Raw genomic sequence first — 25637 nt, 5'->3', positions numbered from 1 at the left:
TATAAAAATCAGTCAGCATGTTTTCAGAGGCAATGGCAAGTGGTCAAAGTTTGGTCAAGAGGCTTTCTAATGTGACTTGATCATTAATTGTTTTATCAATTTTTTAATTTTTTTATATTGGGAAATCTGAGTAAAGCAAATGAATTCAGGTTACTTGCTCTTCTTCTTTGGTGCAGTGCCTACCAGGGATCTTCCATTGATTCAGGAAATGGATGTTTATGTTCTTAGGCAGTAAAACTTTGTGTAATGTGAATAAAGGAATATATTATTAGTAATCTGACATGGATGTTGTCCTACTCATGCTTCTAAAGTCAGCCCCATCACGTCTTTCCTGACACATTCAGATAGAGATCAGTGAACATTTCATCTGCTCTCATAGCATCTCATTCATAGATCATTTAGCAGAGATAAACCTTTGCTTAAATGTCCACTTTCCAAATCAGTGATGAGCAACTAATCCTTTGTGATTTTTATTATAGGAGGGCCCAGTCATTGAAAGTGTATATCACTATGCAGAAAAGCAAAGATTATAATCTTCCCATGGTGTTCTGTTATGATAACTAATGTATAATTACCCTTAAGGCTCTATTAATTCTTCCAATCAAAAGTGGCAAAAACTAATACAATGTGCCCACATGCCTGAAATGTATAGATATAATTGGCTTAACTAAATCAGATTAATTTATAAAAAGTTTTGATATATCAAATATATTGTGATTAAAAAACATGGTTTCTTGGGTTAAAGTTCTCCAGTAAAATACTGTATTTCAAATTAATACAGAAATTTAAAGTATATGAGGAAAGTTACTTTTTTAAATTTCTGGTATAGCAATGTTCATAAATAAATTCAAGGTAAATTATAACATGGATGTTTAACATGAGAAACAATATAAAGACTGTGGCAAGGATTCTATTGAGAAAAAGTACTAGACCACAGGAATAGAAATTGGGTTAGGATTTAGAAGTGACATGCACAGAAAATTTTGATGTATCAATTTAAAAATGTCCAGGTTGCTGTCTCTAGAGCAATGATTTTATACTAGGATTGATTTTCTATCCCCAGGTAACTTTTGGTAATATTTGGAGATGCATTCAGTTGTCACAACTGTTAGAGAGGGGAAGTTATTACTAATACTATCTAGTCTATAAAGAGTAGAAATGCTGCTATATATCCTAAAACTCCCAGGATAGCCAACCACACTGTTCCCTAAAAAGAATCATTCAGCCCAAGATGAAAATAGAGTCAAGGCTGAGAAATCTTGCTGTAGAGGTGATGATGATGAAAATGACAATGATGATGTTTATTTCATTATTAATTTTCCCTGAAAAGACTGGATATATGTCTATCAATTATAGTATACGTCAATTATAGTATAGTTAATGTAATTATAGTATAGCATTTTAAAAGCTGTTAGATTATGAAATTTATTTTTAAAACATGAATTTCTTTATTTGCTGTTATTCCATAAGAAAATGTTTTTGCACTTATTAGTGTTCTAATGTCATTTTCTGAGTATGAAAAAAAAATTATGAAATTGTAATCAATTCGCTAAAAATCATACATACTCCTAGATGTATCTTTCAATCATATAAATACCACTTGAATTACAGATAATAATTTTTATCCTTTGGTACTTGGCATTGTCACTTCCACTCTATGATAGTAATGGATTTGATTTAGGTCATACCTGAATGGTCTAATGGTTTCCCCTCCTTTCTTCAATTTATCCTTTAATTCTTCTTCTGAATTTTGCAATAAGGAGTTCATGATCTGAGCCACAGTCAGCTCCCAGTCTTGACTGTAAGGAGTTTCTCCATCATTGGCTGCAAAGAATATAAACAATCTGATTTCAGTATTGACTGAAATAGATTCAAGGGATTAGATCTGATAGACAGAGTGCCTGAAGAACTATGGGTGGAGGTTTGTGACATTTTACAGGAGGCAGTGATCAAGATCATCCCCAAGGAAAAGAAATGCAATATGGCAAAATGGTTGTCTGAGGAAGTCTTACAAATAGGTGAGAAAAGAAGAGAAGCTAAAGGCAAAGGAGAAAAGGAAAGATATACCCATATAAATGCAAAGTTCCAAGGAATAGCATGGAGAGATAAGAGAACCTTCCTCAGTGATAAATGGAAGGAAATAGAGAAAAATAATAGAATGGGATAGACTAGAGATCTCCTCAGGAAAATTAGAGATACTAAGGGAACATTTCTTACAAAGATGGGCTCAATAAAGGACAAAAATGGTATGGACCTAACAGAAACAGAAGATGTTAAGAAGAGGTGGCAAGAATACACAGAAGAACTATACAAAAAGAATCTTCACGACCCAGATAATCACGATGGTGTGATCACTCACCTAGAGCCAGACATCCTGGAATGTGAAGTCAAGTGGGCCTTAGGAAGCATCACTACGAACAAAGCTAGTGGAGGTTCTGGTATTCCAGTTGAGCTATTTCAAACCCTAAAAGATAATGCTTTGAAAGTGATGCTGCATTCAGTATGCCACCAAATTTGGAAAACTCAGCAGTGGCCACAAGTTTGAAAAAGATCAGTTTTCATTCCAATCCCAAAGAAAGGCAATGCCAAAGAATGTTCAAGTGAAAGTGAAAGTCATTCAGTCATGTCCGACTCTTTGAGACCCCATGGACTATACTGTCCTTGGAATTTTCCAAGCCAGAACACTGGAGTGGGTAGCCTTTCCCTTCTCCTGGAAATCTTCCCAACCCAGAGATTAACCTAGGTCTCCTGCATTGCAGGCAGATTCTTTACCAGCTGAGCCACAAGGGAAGCCCAAGAATACTGGAGTGGATAGCCTATTCCTTCTCCAGTGGATCTTCCTGACCCAGGAATCAAACCGGGGTCTCCTGAATTGCAGGCAGAGTCTTCACCAACTGAGCTATTAAGGAAACCCAAAGAATGTTCAGACTACTGCACAACTGCATTCATCTCACATACTAGCAAGGTAATTCTCAAAATTCTCCAAACCAGGCTTCAAAAGTATGTGAACTGTGAACCTCCGATGTTCAAGCTAGATTTAGAAAAGCCAGAGGAAACAGAGATCAAGTTGCCGAAATCCACTGGATCATTGAAAAAACGAGTTCCAGAAAAACATCTACTTCTGCTTTATTGATTACGCCAAAGCCTTTGACTATGTGGATTACAAGAATCTGTGGAAAATTCTTCAAGAGATGGGTATACCAGACCACCTTACCTGCCTCCTGAGAAGTCTGTATGCAGGTCAAGAAACCACAGTTAGAACTCGACATAGAACAGGCTGCTTCCAAATAGAGAAAGGAGTATGTCAAGGCTGTATATTGTCACCCTGCTTATTTAACTTAAATGCAGAGTACATCATGCAATGTTTCCCAACACTAAGGGAATGACTGTTCTCTGCATTAGTGCTTTTCACTTTATTTTTTAAGAGTTCTCCACTATTTAACCAATTCTTCTAACAAATTTCCCTGCAAAAATCATATGTGTTCTATGTTTGCCTGACTGGACCCAGAAATAATAGAGACCACTAAGAGAAGATCTGGAGGCCTTCTAAGAATCAGCTTCCTCAGCAGCAGGGGAGCACACCAGGCAACTAATGTAAACATTTTGTATTAACAGATTTCCTGAAAAACATAAAGTATATAAAACTTTTACATAATTTCATTATACAATATCCAGAAATTCTTCTTTTCCCACATAATGGTGTATATAATACCTAATTTTTCCCAGCTTAACATTACTTTAATAGGCAGAATGGGGAAAAAAAAAAAAAAAAACTAGTTTATAAAATCAGACAGAACTAAGTTTCTCTGTGATCCTGAGGCATTTTCTACAGACTTTCATTATCTATATTTTCATTGTATATCATTGTAACCATTTTAGGTTTTTGACTCACTGGTATGTGAGTAACTTGAAGACAATAGTGATTAATCTTTGTATTATTATATGTAAAATAGCACAAAACATAAGATAGGTGCTCCAAAGATGTAAAGAAAATTCAACCGTGCATCCTGTAAGTTGCAACATGGTTTGTAAATCCCATGAGCTGGTATTTTTTCAATGAAAAAATTCATGTGATAAGAAATTTGAATCAGTTTATACTATGAGGTGATACACATATATTCTCTCTGGCAAAAAATGTCTTTCATGATTTTACAGGAGAAAATTGGAGGGATATAGATTGGCAGCATATTCTTTATCCATAAAGTCCCTAAAATGACTTGCGGGACAAAGACAATTCTCTCAAAGATCATTTCAGTTCAGTTCACTTTCAGTTTAGTCGCACAGTTGTGTCTGACTCGTTGTGACCCCATGGACTGCAGCATGCCAGGCCTCCCTGTCAATCACCAACTCCCATAGTGCACCCAAACACATTGACCCAGTGATGCCATCCAACCATCTCATCCTCTGTCGCCCCCTTCTCCTGCTCCTCTCAATCTTTCCCAGCATCAGGGTCTTTTCCAATGGGCCAGTTCTTTGAATCAGGTGGCCAAAGTATTGGAGTTTCAGCTTCAGCATCCATCCTTCCAATGAATATTTAGGACTGATCTCTTTTAGGATGGACGTGTTGGATCTCCTTACAGTCCAAGGGAATCTCAAGAGTCTTCTCCAACACCGCAGTTCAAAAGCATCAATTCTTAGTGCTCAGCTTTCTTTATAGTCTAACTCTCACATCCATACATGACCACTGGAAGAACCATAGCCTCGACTAGATGGACCTTTGTTGGAAAAGTAATATCTCTGCTTTTTAATATGCTTTCTAGACTAGTCATAACTTTTCTTCCAAGGAGCAAGCATCTTTTAATTTCATGGCTGCAATCACCATCTGCAATGATTTTGGAGCCCAAAAAATAAAACCAGCCATAGTTTCTACCGTTTCCCCATCTATTTGCCATGAAGAGATGGGACCAGATGTCATGATCTTTGTTTTCTGAATGTTGAGCTTTAAGCCAACTTTTAACTCTCTTCTTTCACTTTCATCAAGAGGCTCTTTAATTCTTCTTCACTTTCTGCCATAGGGTGGTATCATCTGCATATCTGAGGTTATTGATATTTCTCCCAGCAATCTTGATTCCACCTTGTGCTTCTTCCAACCCAGTGTTTCTCATGATGTACTCTGGATATAAGTTAAATTAGCATGGTGATAATATACAGCCTTGACGAACTCCTTTCCAGATTTGGAATCAGTCTGTTATTCCATGTCCAGTTCTAACTGTTGCTTCCTGAACTGCATGTAGATTTCTCAAGACCCAGTTAAGATGGGCTGGTATTCTCATCTTTTGAAGAATTTTCCACAGTTTATTGTGACCCACACAGTCAAAGGCATTGGCATATTCAATAAGGCAGAAATAGATGATTTTTCTGTAACTCTCTTGCTTATTTGATAATCCAGTGGATGTTGGCAATTTGATCTCTGGGTCCTCTGTCTTTTCTACAACAACTTGAACATCTGGAAGTTCATGGTTCAGGTATTGCTGAAGCCTGGCTTAGAAAATTTTGAGCAGTACTTTGCTAGTGTGTGAAATGAATGTAATTGTATGGTAATTTGAGCATTCTTTGGCATTACCTTTCTTAGGGATTGGAATGAAACCTGGCCTTTTCCAGTCCCATGGCCACTGCTGAGTTTTCCCAACTTGCTGCCATATTGAGAGCAGAACTTTCACAGCATCAACTTTTAGGATTTGAAATAGCTCAATTGGAATTCCATCACCTCCACTAACTTTGTTCATAGTGATGCTTCCTAAGGCCCACTAGACTTCACATTCCAGGATGTCTGTCTCTAGGTGAGTGATCACCCCATCGTGATTATCTGGGTCATGAAGATTCTTTTTGTATAGTTCTTCTGTGTATTCTTGCCACCTATTCTTAATATCTTCTGCTTCTGTTAGGTTCATACCATTTCTGTCCTTTATTGAGCCCATCTTTGCATGAAATAGTCTCTTGGTAATTTTAATTTTCTTGAAGAGATCTCTAGTCTTTCCCTTTCTATTATTTTCCTCTATTTCTTTGCACTGATCAATGAGGAAGGCTTTCTTATCTCTCCTTGCTATTCTTTGGAACTGTGCATTCAAATGGGTATATCTTTCTTTTTCTCCTTTGGTTTTCCCGTCCCTGCTTTTCAAAGCTATTAGTAAGGCCTCCTCATTAGGGTGTGCAATTATCTTAATGTACTATGTAGCAAAAATATGATATGTAGCTGTAGCAATTGCTTCTATGACTTTTTTATTGAAAATTAATAAAAAGACAGCCATTAAAATGGCTTTATTTTTCTTACTGGTAAATATAAAACTTTCAGTGCATTTTCAACTGTTAATGCCCACAAAAATTAATAGATTTTAAAACACGTAGAGAACTTTTATCTCCTTTCACTTAAATTTTTTGTCCTCTACTCTGCTTCTGCTAATCTCATTAATTGGACCATCAATCTCTAATATTTTCAATTTATCACTCAAATATTCAATGGCTTCACTGACACAATGAAGCATGGATGTCATACACACTGCAAAATTATATGAATTAATAGTCATCAGAGAATTAAACTTCACTGAACAAATTCCCTCAACAGTAGAAGAAACTGATTTATTTTCCTAGAGGTCTTCATCCTCTTATCTATCATGTTTTGTTCTTCTTGTCTTATCTGGAAAACTGCTTCTCAACTTCACTGCTACTGCTTCAAAAGTTCTATTTCACTACTAAACTTTCTGGTCCCACTAAGAAATCCTTTTTATGCACATATAAGAAGGATGCCATGAAAAACTGCTTATCTTGCAAATGAAAAGTCAAATGATACTTCAATTACATCCCAACACTTTGGGGACATTCTACAATTATCCTTTGTGGTATGCTTTAAATCAGCCATCTGGATTTCAATAATATTTAGGCTCAAAATTTTGAATGGGGAATTAAGCATTTCTATGACAGTTCTCCCAGTGCTCAAATCCTCATACTGATTCTGCTTTGCAGCATGAATTAAAGTATGTTATGCTCCATGCTGAAAATGATATGTCTTTACTAAGCTGATGGGAAAATCACCATAACATTTATCAGTATCACACCAGGCTATTATGTCCACTGCTGGAACAGACATTACTTGTTCAAATATTCTTGTCATAAGCAAGCAGATTGTATTTCCTTGCTACTCATTTTTAGCCAGAGATCTGGTCTCTCCAGCAGGAAACTAGAGTTTTGAGTTAGGCTAGTATTTCCCACTACTGTGATTCAGAGCCCTTATTGAATGCATAGTAATCACGTGTCTTTTCCTGTTTGGAATTAAAGTCGTTAACAAATGCTAGATATGAATTTTAATCCTGAACTTTAAAAAATGAAATTAAATCCAACATAAAATTTTGAGCATCAGTTTTGTTTCTCAACATAGGTTATAGAAACATATGAACTTAGGAAATTGCCTCTTCGCTTAATAAATATTTAATATTTCTTGGACTGAGGTGATATTGAGTTGAACAATTGATAGATACAGAAAACAAAATATCATTAGCCAATAATCATAAATTTGTTTAGTATACATTGTCTATGTTGCTGCTACTACTGCTGCTAAGTCACTTCAGTCATGTCCAACTCTGTGTGACCCCATAGACGGCAGCCCACCATTAAATTACAACAAAATAGCTAGTTTTTACTTATTTTAGCTTAGAACTTTCATTTTGTCTATGTACACATTCACCTGCTCCCCAAGTTTTATCTTAGATTAAAATATATTTTGGAGGCCTGACCTGATGATATTCTCCTTATATATTTCAGATTCATCTTCTACATTCTTTACTTTATTCATTTACCTCCATTGAAGTGCTTCGCAGCCTTTTTTGATGCCAATGGTGTCCTTGCTTATATGCAGTTCAATTTATTTCAGTTGTTCAGTAGTGTCCGACTCTTTGCAGCCCCATAGACTGCAGCACCCCAGGCTTCCCTGTCTATCACCAACTTCCAGAGATTACTCAAACTCATGTCCACTGAGTCGGTGATGCCATCCAACCATCTCATCTTCTGTTGTCCCCTTCTCTTCCTGCCTTCAATCTCTCCCAGCATCAGGGTCTTTTCAAATGAGTCAGCTCTTTGCATCAGATGGCCAAAGTATTGGAGTTTCAGCTTCAACATTAGTCCTTCCAATGAATATTCAGGACTGATTTCCTTTAGAATGGACTGGTTGGATCTCCTTGCAGTCCAAGGGGCTTTCAAGAGTCTTCTCCAACAACATAGTTCAAAAGAATCAATTCTTCTGGGCTCAAATTTATTTATAGTCCAACTCTTACATCCATACATGACTACTGGAAAAACCATAGACTTGCCTAGATGACCCTTGTTGGCAAAGTAATATCTCTGCTTTTTAATATGCTGTCTAGGTTGGTTATAATTTTTTCTTCCAAGGAGCAAGCATCTTTTAATTTCATGGCTGCAATCACCATCTGCAGTGATTTTGGAGCCCACAAAAATAAAGTCTGCCACTGTTTCCACTGTTTCTCCACCTATTTGCTATGAAGTGGTGGAACCAGATGCCATGATCTTTGTTTTCTGAATGTTGAGCTATAAGCCAACTTTTTCACTCTCCTCTTTCACTTTCATCAAGAGGCTCATTAGTTCTTCACTTTCTGCCATAAGGGTGGTGTCATCTGCATATCTGAGGTTGTTGATATTTCTCCTGGAAATCTTGATTCCAGCTTTTGCTTCCTCCAATCCAGTGTTTCTCATGATATACTCTGTATATAAGTTAAATAAGCAGGGTGACAATATACAGCCTTGATATTTTCCTTTCCCGATTTGGAACCAGCCTGTTGTTCCATGTCCAGTTCTAACTGTTGTTTCCTGACTTGCATACAGATTCTCTAGAGGCAGATCAGATGGTCTGGTATTCCCATCTCTTTCAGAATTTTCCAGTTTTTTGTGATCCACACAGCCAAAGGATTTGGCATAGTCAATAAAGCAGAAATAGATGTTTTTCTGGAAATCTCTTGCATTTTTGATGATTCAGCGGATGTTGACAATTTGATCTCTGGTTCCTCTGCCTTTTCTACAAACAGCTTGAACATCTGGAAGTTCATGGTTCATATATTGTTGAAGCCTAGCTTGGAGAATTTTGAGCATTACTTTACTAGCATGTGAAATGAGTGCAATTGTGTGGTAGTTTGAGCATTCTTTGGCATTGCCTTTCTTAGGGATTGGAATGAAAACTGACCTTTTCCAGTCCTGTGGCCACTGCTGAATTTTCCAAATTTGCTGGCATATTGAGAGCAGCACTTTCACAGCATCATCTTTTAAGATTTGAAATAGCTCAACTGGAATTCCATGACCTCCACTAGCTTTGTAGTGATGCTTCCTAAGGCCCACTTGTCTTCACATTCCAGGATGTCTGGTTCTACTTGAGTGATCACACCATCATGATTATCTGTATCATGAAGATCTTTTTTGTACAGTTCTTCTGTGTATTCTTGCCACCTCTTCTTAACATCTTCTGTTTCTGTTAGGTCCATACCATTTTTGTCCTATATTGAGCCCATCTTTGCATGAAATATTCCCTTGGTATTTCTAATTTTCTTGAAGAGATCTCTAGTCTTTCCCATTCTGTTGTTTTCCTCTATTCTTTGCACTGATTACTGAGGAAAGCTTTCTTATCTCTCCTTGCTATTCTTTGGAACTCTGCATTCAAATGGGTGCATCTTTCCTTTTATCTTTTGTTTTTTGCTTCTTTTCTTTTCACAGGTATTTCACAGCCCTCCTCAGACAGCCATTTTGCTTTTTTGCATTTCTTTTTCTTGGGAATGTTCTTGACCTCTGTCTCCTGTACAATGTCATGAACCTCCGTCCATAGTTCATCAAGCACTCTATCAGATCTAGTCCCTTAAATGTATTTCTCACTTCCACTGTATTGCTTTACACTTATTGCTCCCTCTTTGTGAGTTTCTTCTCCTGATCTCTTACTCCTGAATTATTTATGTTAGGTGTTAATTCAAATGTCCCATTCCTGAAGTCTTTCCTCAGTCATGTGCTGTGGGTGTGCTAAGTCGTTTCAGTCATATCCCACTCTTTGTGACCCTATGGACTTTAGCCCACCAAGCTCATCTGGCCACGGGATTCTCCAGCAAGTATACTGGAGTGGGTTGTCATGCTCTCCTCCAGGGAATCTTCTCAAACTAGGAATCAAACTTGCATCTCTTACATCTCCTACCTTGGCAAGCAGGTTCTTTACCAGTATCACCACCTGGGAAACTCTTCCTCAATCATACTGTATGAAGTTTCACTACTCACCTTAGTAAACTTCTATCCTATTTCTTTATTCCCTTCATAATTCTTCTATATGAAATTTCTCTCTTCTTTTCCTTCTCTTCTTTCTCACCCTCCTCTCCTCCCTCCTGATTTTCCTCCTGCCTTCTTTTTTTGTCTTCATCTCATTCTGATCCACTGTCTCTAACCTCATTTTTAACTATTATATTGCTTTATTTGTTTATTAACTCTTTCCCTTTCTCTGAAAGAGTACTTAAAAACAAATAAACAAACAAACAAACAAAACCCAGAAACCATGCTGAATATTTTAGTACAGAATTAAATGGATGGAATTATTTTCACAAATATTGGAGAATTGGAAAAATAAAAGACAACACTCTAGTAACACAGACATTGCAACTTCAGGCATCAGCCTGCTACCACGATAGGCATCATAAAAAAAATAAGAGGCAAAGACCCCAAGAATCTAAGAACTCAAAGAACTGGTCTGCGAAGACAGGCTCAAACTTCTTGGAAGACGATAAACTGACTGTTGGTGATACTTTAAGAACTTGGAGAAATGGGTCCAGTGGAAATAAGACTTAGACTGCTAAGCATTGGCTATTATCTGGTTAGTGGTTAAGAAGCTGGGTAGCAAATGATGCAGCAGAGAGATGAATGTTTAATAACCAATATATCTCATCCTTTTTGTACACTATATCCACACTTCAGTTCAGTTCAGTCACTCAGTCGTGTCTGACTCTTTGCGACCCCATGAATTGCAGCATGCCAGGCCTCCCTATCCATTACCATCTCCTGGAGTTCACTCCAATATACACACTTATATTCATTATAATGAACTTACATCCAATAACAAATACAACTTTATCCTTTTGCCTAACGTGATGCAATTGCTTTTCATGCAGAGACAACAAGATGCTTTCCAAGAGACAGTACAAGATGCTAAGACTCATTTTATTCAACTCAGAAAATACCATATTATCCACCTCTTATTTATTTTAATTAGTCCTCTACTGGTGTTATAACACCTCTCTCATATTTATACATTGCAATATAAAGGCTATGTGTAAAATTCACTACTAACAGACAACTTTCCTTTTATATAGTAATAAAAGAAAAATAAGAGGTGGAAATTAAAAAACTGGATGGTATAGTCATTTGTGTGTTACAAGAAAAGTGAGTATATGCATACCTGCTGCAACAAGGTTTTTTTTCCTCTAAACATAAGCCCATAGTTGATACAGCCAATATTTTTAATCCCTTTTTTAAATTACCAATTTGCGTTCTCAGTAGGCTGATGTTGTTTAGTTTATGGGATGATCTAAAATCTGAATTTCAAAAATTCATTTCTGAAAGATCTAACATTTTTGTCTTCCAGCTTCTATAGGCAGGTGTAGTTTATTAATGTATTATTAGTTTATTAATGTTTACTTTTAAATATGGAAGTACTAAGTTAAACCTGTGGGGTCTAAGTTAAACCTGTACTAAGTTAACCTGTGGTACTAAGATAAATCTGTGGGGTCTAGCACACTTGTCCTTATCCCCAATGTGTATCAGCAACATATCTACCTTATGGGTATGACAGTCAGTCACATCAGGCCATAACTATCCCAGTCTTTGTTCACTCAGTGGAACAAGAGGTTCAAAATGGCAAAGTGATAACTTCAACCTCCAGTTCAGTGAACCATTTTTCTATGCCCTGGTAGAAAGAAAAATACTAATGTTTTGGTACAGGGAAAGCTTTCTAAATGAATTGTTAGGTGTAACAGTATGATAGATAGGATTATAAAAATGTCTTCCTCCACCAAGACACCCATCTCCTAGTTATTCAACAAACATTAATCTGGGTAATTCTGTGGAGACATTAGTAATGTCTAATCGGATGACCTCAATATGACATTATCTTGGATTATCTAGGTGGGTTCAATGTATTCATATGAATCTTTAAAAACAGAAGATGAAGGCAGAAGGGTCATTCAGGCAGGTGCAGAGGAGAAATGAAGCATAAGGCTCCAGAGGTCAAAGAGATTGAAATTTAAGGTAAGAGAATACTCATTGTTACTTTTGAGATAGAAGACAAATACAATGAGATAGAGTACAAATACAATGAGATAGAGTATGTATATAAATTGAATGAGAAGATGAGAAGAAACCCTGGCTGACATCCAGAAAAGAAATGGGACCTTAGTCCTACAACCAAATTGAACTGGATTCTGACCCCAAATTTCTGCATGAGCTTTGAAGTGGGTTTGTCTCCAGACAATCTAGAAAAGATTGCATCTGCTGCCACAAGAGTTCAGTCTTCTTGGATGCTAAGCCAAGAAAGTGGCCAGGCCCACCAGACATCTGATTGACTGAATTCTGACATAATAAATTCATACTATTTTAAGTAAATGTTTGAGTTTGTGACAATTTGTTATGGCAGCAATAGAAAGCTAAAACAATAGTAATTTAAGCTTCTCTCATTTCACTCCTTGATTCTTGAATCTATACTTTCTGGCAATGGAAGAATATTGCCCATATTTTGATATCTATCTTAAAACATAGATCGCACACCTGTAATATAGAAGGTATATTAATTACCTTCTATTAATACCTTCTATTTACTATATTAATAGTAAAGCTTCATGGTATTACTTGTCAACTGGCAGTATAACTGAACCTTTACTGGGTCATTCTCTTTTCTGTCATAGCAGCTGCTTGGGATGATTAAGTGTGTGAAAAAAAAAGCCTGTGGATTTTATAGCACAAGCCCATTTCCACATTAATTTGCTTCAAATATTTCCTTTGTTCAAAAGCAATAAATCTATAGATGGCGATGCTACCAAAACATTAGCAGAAAAGCCATATCAGAGCCTCAGTATCTTTTGTTCTGGTGTTGCCAAGTTAGACATTTAGCTGTGGAGATAAGTGAAATGAGTCTTATAGATGAAGTTCCATATCATTTGGCCCATGCAGGACTGCTATCCTTTCTACCACAGCCAATTTATAAATAAATATTAAGTATTAAGTTGGTTAGAAAAAAGAGATTGATATCCAAAAGAGGGGTCATTTATCCAGCTGATTATTGAAAGCCTCCTCTGAATTAGGTGTACTTTTGTCAGGTAAGCATTCAGTGGTAGACAAATGGCTTAATATTCTTCTCAGTCCAATAAGGTATTGATATAGTCCTCTGAAGCCTTTGTCACCAACTTTCCAATTCTATTTCTGACTCATTTTCCAAATTTCTGATCATACAGCCAAACCATTAGCCACTGTCCACAGATAAATGAGTATAAATCTATATATCTATTTACTTATTGATCCAGACAAAGAATCTACAAAAACATTGTGGATTGATGCTCTGCCCACTCAGATGATTTCCATTTACCATTGTCTTCTCAAGGACACACTTGTGATTGAAGTTATATTACTGCAGCAGTCTCTTCGATGACTAGATACATTATGTGCAAAAAAGGCCTATGTTACTTCACTTTCAGTCAATTTGTCATAAGGAATTCTGCAAGAGGCTGTGAGGAGTGGCAATGTTTCAAGAGAAGATATTAAAGGAATCTGAGCCCCTTGCTCATTAAACTTCCTCGTACATTATTTACCTGCTTGAACCTGATCTCTAATGAATCATTTACATAGGATGATTGATGGTTTATGATTTGGTAGCCAAAATATACACAGCCAAATTGTTAGGATAAGCTGCATGATCTGATATCTTGTGATAATTAAAATTCCTGGTTAGAAGCCAGAAAGTATTTCTCATAAGGAAAAATTTTAAATGTACGTAGAAGAGGGAAATATGTTGCTTCATAACAATCCTAGGAGTTCTCAGTGCCCTGTTGGGCTTTGCCAAGTATTTCACAGAATAGCCCTTTATTTCTCCATAGACATTTTTATATTAATACTAATGGAACTGCTGTGCAAAAGTTCATATGACATCATAGCTGTTATTACAGTGGCACTTCTTAAAAAGAGTTTTCTCTTACCCTCGGCGTCACTCACTAACCTTGCCAGTCTTATTAGTTACACAAAGTATGTATATTATCTTTGAAGTAGATGATACAAAGTGCCTTTAGATAGGTTGTATTTATATGCTGTAGTTCAGTGGATATTCATATCATTTAATGGGATGGCAAGACCCTCATTGTTATGAGATTTAACTCTAACCTTTGGTTCACACTTTTCTTACTTTTTACTTACATTTTATGGCCATTGCTACTTCTGAACATTGTATTTCATAAGCAAAGTTTCATAAATATAGGTGAGCTGTGTGAACTGTTCTGTGGTTTGTTAATGCTATCATTAACAAAAGATTATGGCGAAAGAAGACTAGAATATGAGAAAAGAAGAAGCATTAATATAGCCTTGAAACAAACTGTGAAGGTATACAGTTGTACCTGTCAGGCAACAACAGTCTGCCTCTGGTGGATCTTCTATGCTGGAAAAAATAATAAAGCATCTCCTTGATCAACAGTTGTGTAATTTCCTCCAGCAAAAATAAATCTGAACAATAACCCACATTCAATCTTCCTGAGATCTATCTGTTTCCATACAAGCCAAACAACTGAACTAAACTTAACATGTTAGTAATTGCCAATCCAGAATTTTAAAGTATTTTATGCTGACAGTGATCTTTTAAATCCCCTCAGAGATGTGATTTTACCTCCCACTGTCAAATATATTTTCCAATTTGTTGTAACTACTCATTAGGAAAATAATATCAACATTGCTCTTTGGTATTAAGTGTTGCCACTCAATCTCATAATCCTGAGCTGCTATCTTGGATACTGTTGCCATCCTGAAGCCCATCTTAAGGACAGCATTTCCCTCCACAATATCCAGCCTTCCAAAGAGAGATGCCACAAAGATTCCTAGTATGTTGGAAATCTGCTCAAAATTGTAGTTCTCATTGCCTTGGTGAAGAACTCACTCTTTTGATTAGAGAATAGAGTGAATGAATGGATAGGCATAACATGCGTTAAACATAATTACAAAATTTCTAACATCTTAAGGCTTTGTATCCTGTTCTCCTGTACTATAGGAAGAAAGTATTGACCTCCCAGCTTCACTGAATATAGCCAAAAATAAGTTGAAATCTCAGTCAAACAATCAAACAAACTCTTAGAACCAATTCGTCAATGCAAAGTAACATCTTTATGCATATCTGAAACGTGCTTTTATTTTCATTTGGCTTATTACAGAGTTTTATTCCACATCTCTTTTATAACTATTATTAGAATCTAAAATATAGTAATGTTAGTATTTTAACATATTAATTTAATAAATTTTATTATCAAGACCATCTATTAATATTCCATTTTTCAGTTTAAAAAAACTCAATACTGCCTCCAAGACAAAACATAACCAAGCAAATTCATAATCACAAGTTTATGGTTCTGTTTTCTTGGGATCATTTCTAATATCAAGTACTGAATCCAATACCAATTAGAACACAGTCAGGGAAAGTGAAACCAAACTAAGTATTTCAACGGAGAAAATTTAGTATAGGCTATTTAATTGATTGGTTACATAATTTGGGGGTGTAAAGAAAAATAAACTGAAAATTCATGTAAAACAGATAATATTTGGATTATCCAAGGATAGACACTCAAAAGAAGAGTTTTTGTCAACCAGAGAAGGGGTACTTCCTGGTGCTGATTACCGTAGGAGTTATAAGCCTACAGAGCAGGGCTTGGAGCAGGGGGTCACTGTATGGATAGTAATGATAGGCTGAGAGAGTATAACAATACTAGTTGTGAATGCTATACAAAGTTGGAAAATGGATCAAAGTGCTTCTTCCAAGGCAAATATTCAATGACATAGTGATATCAACTGGAACAGCAATCAAACAGAAAGAAATCCATCTTTTTCCTTTCTACCTGCTTGTAGTTCGTTCATTTGGCAAAAAATAAAAGAGGTCAGATGATGAGAAAAACAGTTTGGTTTGAAAAATCTTAGTCCAATTATTGCAAAGTAGAATATCAGAAGGTTGATTAGAAGCTGAAAGAGCTCAATTCCACAGTTTATTGTGATCCACACAGTCGAAGGCTTTGGTATAGTCAATAAAGCAGAAATAGATGTTTATCTGGAACTCTCTTGCTTTTTTGATGATCCAGCAGATGTTGGCAATTTGATCTCCGGTTCCTCTGCTTTTTCGAAAACCAGCTTGAACATCAGGAAGTTCATGGTTCATGTATTGCTGAAGCCTGGCTTGGAGAATTTTGAGCATTACTTTATTAGCATGTGAGATGAGTGTGATTGTGCAGTAGTTTGAGCATTCCTTGGCATTGTCTTTCTTTGGAATTGGAACGAGAACTGACCTTTTCCAGTCCTGCGGCCACTGCTGAGTTTTCCAAACTTGCTGGCATATTGAGTGCAGCACTTTCACAGCATCGTTTTTCAGGATTTGAAATAGCTCAACTGGAATTCCATCACATCCACTAGCTTTGTTCATACTGATGCTTTCTAAGGCCCACTTGTCTTCACATTCCAGGATGTCTGGCTCTAGATGAGTGATCACACCATCATGATTATCTTGGTCGAGAAGATCTTTTTTGTACAGTTCTGTGTATTCTTGCCACCTCTTCTTAATATCTTCTGCTTCTGTTAGGTCCATACCATTTCTGTCCTCTATCGAGCCCATCTTTGCATGAAATGTTCCCTTGGTATCTCTAAGTTTCTTGAAGAGATCTCTAGTCTTTCCCATTCTGTTGTTTTTCTCTATTTCTTTGCATTGATCACTGAGGAAGACTTTCTTATCTCTTTGCTATTCTTTGGAACTGTGCATTCAGATGCTTATATCTTTCCTTTTCTCCTTTGCTTTTTGCTTCTCTTCTTTTCACAGTTATTTGTAGGGCCTCCCCAGACTGTCATTTTGCTTTTTTGCACTGCTTTTCCATGGGGATGGTCTTGATCCCTATCACCTGTGCAATATCATGAACCTCAGTCCAGGCACTCTATCAGATCTAGTCCCTTAAATCTATTTCTCACTTTCACTGTATAATCATAAGGGATTTGATTTAGGTCATACTTAAATGGTCTAATGGTTTTCCCCACTTTCTTCAATTTAAGTCTGAATTTGGCAATAAGGAGTTCATGATTTGAGCCACAGTCTGCTCCTGGTCTTGTTTTTGTTAACTGTATAGAGCTTCTCCATCTTTGGCTTCAAAGAATATAATCAATCTGATTTCGATGTTGACCATCTGGTGATGTCCATGTGTAGAATCTTCTCTTGTGTTGTTGGAAGAGGGCATTTGCTATGACCAGTGCATTTTCTTGGCAAAACTCTATTAGTTTTTGCTCTGCTTTATTCTGTATTCCAAATTTGCCTGTTACTCCAGGTGTTTCTTGACTTCCTACTTTCGCATTCCAGTCCCCTATAATGAAAAGGACATCTTTTTTGGGTGTTAGTCCTAAAAGGTCTTGTAGGTCTTCATAGAACCATTCAACTTCAGCTTCTTCAGCATTACTCTTTGGGGCATAGACTTGGATTACTGTGATACTGAATGGTTTGCCTTGGACAGGAACAGAGATTATTGTGTTGTTTGTGAGACTGCATCCAGGTACCACATTTAGGATTCTTTTGTTGACCATGATGGCTACTCCATTTCTTCTGAGGAATTCCTGCCTGCAGTAGTAGATATAATGATCATCTGAGATAAATTCACCCATTCCAGTCCATTTTAGTTCGCTGATTCCTAGAATGTCGACGTTCGTTCTTGCCATCTCTTGTTTGACCACTTCCAATTTGCCTTGATGCATGGATCTGACATTCCAGGTTCCTATGCAATATTGCTTTTTATAGCATCAGACCTTGCTTCTATCACCAGTCACATCCACAACTGGGTGTTGTTTTTGCTTTGGCTCCATCCTTTCATTCTTTCTGGAGTTGTTTCTCCACTGATCTCCAGTAGCATATTGGGCACCTACTGACCTGGGGAGTTCCTCTTTCAGTATCCTATCATTTTGCCTTTTCATACTGTTCATGGGGTTCTCAAGGCAAGAATACTGAAGTGGCTTGCCATTCCCTTCTCCAGTGGACCGCATTCCATCAGACCTCTCCACCATGACCTGCCTGTCTTGGGTGGCCTCAGGGGCATGGCTTAGTTTCACTGAGGTAGACAAGGCTGTGGTCCTAGTGTGATTAGATTGACTAGTTTGCAGTGAGTATGGTTTCAGTGTGTCTGCCCTCTGATGCCCTCTTGCAACACCTACCGTCTTACTTGGTTTCTCTTACCTTGGACGTGGGGTATCTCTTCATAGCTGCTCCAGCAAAGTGCAGCCGCTGCTCCTTACTTGGACGAGGGATATCTCCTCACTACTGCCCCTCCTGACTTTGAATGTGGAAGAGCTCCTCCAGGCCCTCCCGCTCAGCCACCACTCCTTGGATGTGGGGTTACTCCTCCTGGACGCCGCCCCTGACCTCGGACTGTGATAGCGCCTCTCGGCCATTCGTGCACCATCATAGCCTGGCACTCTCGGCTGCCGCCCCTGACCTCAGACGTGGGGTAGCTCCTCTCGGCCGCACTAATTGCTCCAGTCACAGCCACCTGCACTAAGATCAGACCACCTGACCTGCCTCCAAGAAATTTGTATGCAGGTCAGGAAGCAACAGTTAGAACTGGACATGGGACAACAGACTGGTTCCAATAGGAAAAGGAGTACATCAATGCTGTATATTGTCACCCTATTATTGAACTTCTATGCAGAGTACATCATGAGAAACACTGGGCTGGAAGAAGCACAAGCTGGAATCAAGATTGCCAGGAGAAATAACAACCTCAGATATGCAGATGACACCACCCTTGTGGCAGAAAGTGAAGAGGAACTAAAAAGCCTCTTGATGAAAGTGAAAGTGGAGAGTGAAAAAGTTGGCGTAAAGCTCAACATTCAGAAAATGAGGATCATGGCACCTGGTCCCATCACTTCATGGCAAATAGATGGGGAAACAGTGGAAACAGTGTCAGACTTTATTTTGGGGGGGCTCCAAAATCACTGCAGATGGTGACTGCAGCCATGAAATTAAAAGATGCTTACTCCTTGGAAGAAAAGTTATGACCAACCTAGATAGCATATTCAAAAGCAGAGACATTACTTTGCCAACAAAGGTCCATCTAGTCAAGGCTATGGTTTTTCCAGTGATCATGTGTGGATGTGAGAGTTGGACTGTGAACAAAGCTTAGTGCCAAAGAATTGATGCTTTTAAACTGTGGTGTTGGAGAAGACTCTTGAGAGTCCCTTGGACTGCAAGGAGATCCAACCAGTCCATTCTGAAGGAGATCAGCCCTGGGATTTCTTTGGAAGGACTGATGCTAAAGCTGAAACTCCAGTACTTTGGCCACCTCATGCGAAGAGTTGACTCATTGGAAAAGACTCTGATGCTGGGAGGGATTGGGGGCGGGAGGAGAAGGGGACGACCAAGGATGAGATGGCTGGATGGCATCACTGACTCGATGGACGTGAGTCTGAGTGAACTCTGGGAGTTGGTGATGGACAGGGAGGCCTGGCATGCTGCAATTCATGGGGTCACAAAGAGTCAGACATGAGTGAGCGACTGAACTGAACTGAACTGAACTGAAGAGTTCAATTACTGATACAATTTTGAACTAGAATACACATTGTCTATAGTGAAGCTTTGTCAGTTTAGTTTATGTTCCTAGAATACTGGGACTCTCAGTTGAAGGACCTCAGTACTTATTTGTTGAGTAACTTGCTCTAGAGAAATGCCTTGATACATATGCAAAGTGATAATATAAACTAGAATCTGCCATCTTAGATAATTTTACTGGAATATGATAAAGTATTAACAAAATAAAAACCACAGAAAATGTATTTGTATGTAATATTTTAATGTACTAAATTAATATCCATATGATTGCAAGTATTATATAGCCCACCAGGCTCCTCTGTCCATGGAATTCTCCAAACAAGAATACTGGAGTGTGTAACTAGCTATTCCTTTTCCAGGGAATATTCCCTGTTCCTGTCTCCAGGGGATCTTCCCAACCCAGGGATTGAACCCAGGTCTCCTGCATTGCAGGGGGATTCTTTACCAACTGAGCCACCAGGGAAGCACAAGAATTACTGGAGTGGGTAGCCTATCCTTTCTCAAGCAGATCTTCCCTACCCAGGAATTGAACTGGGGTCTCCTGCATTGCAGGTGGATTCTTTACTAGCTAAACTACCAGAGAAGTGCTAAATAGCATGCAAATTATAGATTAAAAAAATTTTTTTTCTGCATCCCACACAGTACTGCATACTCTGTGTTGATAAGGATTACATGTTAATTTCTGTTTGCTATTCACTTAGGAAAGGTACTTGGAAGATACTATACATAAATTATCCACATTTGGGCTGAGTATATAAATGAATAATTAGTGTTATTGAATTTTGAGGGTGTAGAAAAGAAGAGTTAGAAGAGAAAAAATCCAAATATTAAGTCTAGGAAAGATTCTGTTGCAAGGTATTATGGCTACAATGTGGACTGAGGGAGTTGATGAATAATTACTTTTTTGTGTACTTGTTCATGGAGCCTTTTTATTTTTTTTTCTCTCTCTCTCTCTTTTCTATCTGTGGACCTCCTAAGCCAATTTAGAGTGTGACTAATTTAGTTAAGCTTTCACTATTCCCAGTTTTAAATAACATTCTTTCTTGTGTTCTTTTACTATTTTATTTTTATTTAATTTATCTTATAGTTTCTATTATGCTAGAATTACCTCTTGACAGAATATAGCATAATTGTTCAGAGGCAGTGGCGTATAATGTTCAGGGACTACCAACCTGAGCTCAGAATAACCACTTTGAACCTTATCAAGGTTGACAATTACTTATGATACTGTGGACGATTTATTAAGAGTATTTTCATCAGGTTTCTTAAGAACGAATGCGGCCAATAATAACAGCTACCTCATTGGGCTGTTTTAAGGATTAAAAGATATAAAATTTACAAAACACTTAGATCATTACCATATAATAATATTTGACAATATGCTAATTATTATCATATATTTATTCTCCCCTTTGAATAGTGAACATGTTGAGGACTTCAATAAATTTTTAATTGTTTTTTTTACAGTAAATAATGTAAATTCTATCAAAATCTCTTGTTTTATTGTTTTTACCATTTGATCTTTGAAATATTCTCTTCTACTTGCAAAATTGTATTTATTTTCTTCCTCTTTCCTTATCTAAAATCATTTATTCTCCTCTTTAATAATACTCAGAAGCTTAAAAATAGAAACTCAGCATCACCACTTTTATTGTGTATTACTTTTTAATACGCACTGGCCACACTGAGCCTTCTTAGTCATAATTGTATTGCCTTATTATAACTATGTCTACATTATACTTTTGTGACTAAGCTCTTGACTATTGTGTGCTGGTATTTCAATAATTTAAAAGGCAACAAAATAACATGTCATTAACTTTCAGGGAATTAACTTTCAGGACTGTTCTGAAATCTTTGAACCTCTGGGCTATTCACTAAACTCTGACAATCAACTCACCCAGTCTCATTCATTCTTCATTTTTGTGTTTGTTCTCACTCAGAAGAATGGTCCAAATAGGGAAGTATAAGACTCTAAAAGATAATGAACCAGATTAGATTCTGAAGACTGGACCAGTTCCTGGCTCTGACATTAATTAACTGTGTGAGCAAAAAAGGGATTTAAAGTCTCTGGACCCAAATAGCTTCAGCTACCAAATGAAATGGCTTGTTTAAGTCAGTGGTTTGCAGTTTTTGAAACATAGAAGTAATACAGAATTGGAGTTAGTATTTTTTAAGTTAGTATTATTGAATGTTTACAGAAATAAAAACTTGTTCATCACAAACAGTACTTTTTATGACACCAGATCCTAGTTGGATTTTTGTCATTCTTGCTGTTTGAAGGATTAATGGAAGCAAATGTATTTGTACTAATTACTACGTCAATTATTCCTAAGGTATTTTACATTGTATTCTAAAGAGTAATAAAATTTTAATTTTAGTCATTCTTTCAATGTATTCATTTACTTATTCATTCAATGTATAATTAATGAAAATATATTTTCTAACATTCCGTTCAGTTCAGTTCAGTTGCTCAGTTGTATCTCACTCTTTGCGATCCTGTGGACTGCAGCATGCCAAGCCTCCCTGTCCATTACCAACTCCCAGAGCTTGCTCAAACTCATGTCCGTCGAGTCGATGAGGCCATACAACCCTCTCATCCTCTGTTATCCCCTTCTTCTCCTGCCTTTGATCTTTCCCAGCAAAAAGGTGTTTTCCAATGAATCAGTTCTTCACATCAGTTGGCTAAAGTATTAGAGGTTCAGCTTTAGCATCAGTCCTTCCAAAGTATATTCAGGACTGATTTCCTTTAAGAGATTGACTGGTTTTATCTTCTTGCAGTACAATTTGCAATATGAGTGAAATAAAAAGGAATAAAGCATGGATCCCAAATTCATAATACCCTGGAAATATTATCAGTGAAGATACTTTATAGTGCATAGAAGGAGAGAATGATGCACTTGAATAACTTCTCTGAGGATACAGGTTGAAATGAAATATATAATGTACTATATTAAATATATATGTAATTATGTGTGTATATATATATATATATATATATATACACACACATAATTATATATATATAATATACAAGCTCTCTAAACAAGGAATATATTTATTTAACCCATAAGAATTTCTGTGACTCTCAGTTAGAACTGGACATGGAACAACAGACTGGTCCCAAATAGGAAAAGGAGTACATCAAGGCTGTATATTGTCACCCTGATTATTTAAATTATATGCAGAGTACATCATAAGAAATGCTGGGCTGGAGGAAGCACAAGCTGGAATCAAGATTGCCGGGAGAAATATCAATAACCTCAGATATGCAGATGACACCACCCTTGTGGCAGAAAGTGAAGAGGAACTAAAAAGCCTCTTGATGAAAGTGAAAAAGGAGAGTGAAATGTTGGCTTAAAGCTCAACATTCAGAAAATGAAGATCATGGCATCTGGTCCCATCACTTCATGGCAAATAGATGGGGAAACAGTGTCAGACTTTATTTCGGGGGGCTCCAAAATCACTGCAGATGGTGATTGCAGCCATGAAATTAAAAGACACTTACTCCTTGGAAGGAAAGTTATGACCAACCTAGACAGCATATTCAAAAGCAGAGACATTACTTTGCCAACAAAGGTCCATGTAGTCAAGGCTATGGTTTTTCCAGTGGTCATGTATGGATGTGAGAGTTGGACTGTAAAGAAAGCTGAGCCCCAAAGAATTGATGCTTTTGAACTGTGGTGTTGGAGAAGACTCTTGAGAGTCCCTTGGACTGCAAGGAGATCCAAATTCTAAAGGAGATCAGTCCTGGGTGTTCATTGGAAGGACTGATATTGAAGTTGAGACTCTAAAACTTTGGCCACCTCATGCAAAGAGTTGACTCAATTGAAAATACCCTGATTCTGTGAAAACTGAGGGCAGGAAGAGAAGGGGACAACGGAGGATGAGATGGTTTTCATCACCGACTTGATGGACATTGGTTTGGGTGATGGACAGGGAGGCCTAGTGTGCTACAATTCATGGGGTTGTGAAGAGTCGGACATGACTGAGTGACTGAACTGAACTGAACTGTGTTCAAGAAGCTGCTGAGTTTGAAATTTTTGCCAGACAATTCTGATCTAAAATTTCACCAATTTCTTAAATGCATTTATGTGCTCCTGTGGATTGGAATTTACTCTCATGCTTTTAGCATTTTATTGAAATCTCATAAAGCCTAAAACAACTGATGAGTTGTTTTTTTGTTTGTTTGTTTGTTTTATAAACTCATTTTATTAATTTTCTTAGAAATCAAAGTCAATCCTTGCAATGAGGTATCTTGTTTTGTGGGTAATGGAATGAGTGCTTTCATTGCTGATTCAGAAAATATTCAATCAAAGATTATTTTTAAATGGCACAATTGTAAAGATATTATTATCTCTACCTTGTATTATAGATAATCGTCAGTTATATAGACCATTTCATATTTTAACTTCTGTTTACTAAATGTGAAGCAAATTCATTATTTTAAAAGTTGCATTTGATTTTAATCCCAATTGTCCATTCTAAATCCCAAGCCTCCTAGGGGCAAATAGACCCATAACATTTATATTTTGATCCATTTCTTACTGTCCAATTAGGGAGAAAAATACCCTATACAAATGTATCTTTTCCTTTTAAATACATGCCAAAATTCCCCTTATTTCATTCATTGTAGTATGTGGAAATTTATCAAACAATGTGGCAAAGACAAATCCTTTCACAGCAAAAGAATGTCTCTAGGGCTTCCCTTAAAGTGAGAACAAAGTGCTTTGTAGCTCTATTTGAAACTGGTTAATAAGACACAACTGTAATAGGCTTCATTGCATTTAACTTCAGAAAAAAACACTGACATCTTCAAAAGTTAACTTCGGATTATTGCCTCTGCAGTTTGTTTAGGCAGCCAATGCACCACAACTCACTCACAGCCTACAAATTGCTTTTGTTGGTGGAAGCGTCATACAATAAAGCTAGATTTCCTGGTGCTTTATTGATTGATGATCAAGTAGATGGAATTTGTGTGCGTGTGTTTCTTTTTTCAATGACTCATGTATTCTGTTTTCAAAATAATGGCATGTATAAGTAACTTAGGGTTTTTTTTTTTTTTAAAAACACTGGTAATTCTTTGCCATTTTTGTTTCCTTGAAATGCTTTACTGTTCTATTTTCAAATTGCCTATGTTTGAAGGAATTTTAGAACTACTATAAAAATTATTTATTTATCTAAATGTGGAGAGTTGCCCTTTAATATCAATACATCAATGTTCCTAAACTTTGTGATTATATTCTAATGGAAGTGAAAAATTATGATTTTTCATAAGTATTAACTGAAAGTGTGCCATTATAGCATGTTTTGTCAGTTGTGTTTTACATAACTTTCGAGAATTATAGTTTTATGAGCATATCTGGGATGCAATAGATTACTACATGCGATCAACATAACTGATTTTCCTAGTGTATTCAGTTTCCATAAAATTTGTTCATTAAACATAATTTAACAAATAAATGTGTACCTTAATAGTTTCTATTTGTTAGGCAAATAATGAAATACTTTAATGTCAAGCTTTCTCTGGAAGTTTAGGACAAGTATTTTTATATCAAACTTCAAATTACAGAAATGCTTAAAAGCATTTACTTTAATAATAATATTAATTTATAATTCTTTATAAACATATTAACCATTGCTTTAAAATATTTTTAGTTTACCTGTGAAAATATTAAGATTAATGTTATTTGTACTGAATAAATTTCATATTAAGCTAATAATTGCATTTAGAAAATAAACATATGAAACACACACATTTTAAAGAGAACATTAGATTGCATCAGTTCGTAATAACACTATCCCTGGGGAT

This window comes from Budorcas taxicolor, chromosome 12 (assembly GCF_023091745.1).
Source record: "Budorcas taxicolor isolate Tak-1 chromosome 12, Takin1.1, whole genome shotgun sequence".
Lineage (NCBI taxonomy): Eukaryota > Metazoa > Chordata > Mammalia > Artiodactyla > Bovidae > Budorcas > Budorcas taxicolor.
Note: the sequence above shows the minus strand (reverse complement) of the source record.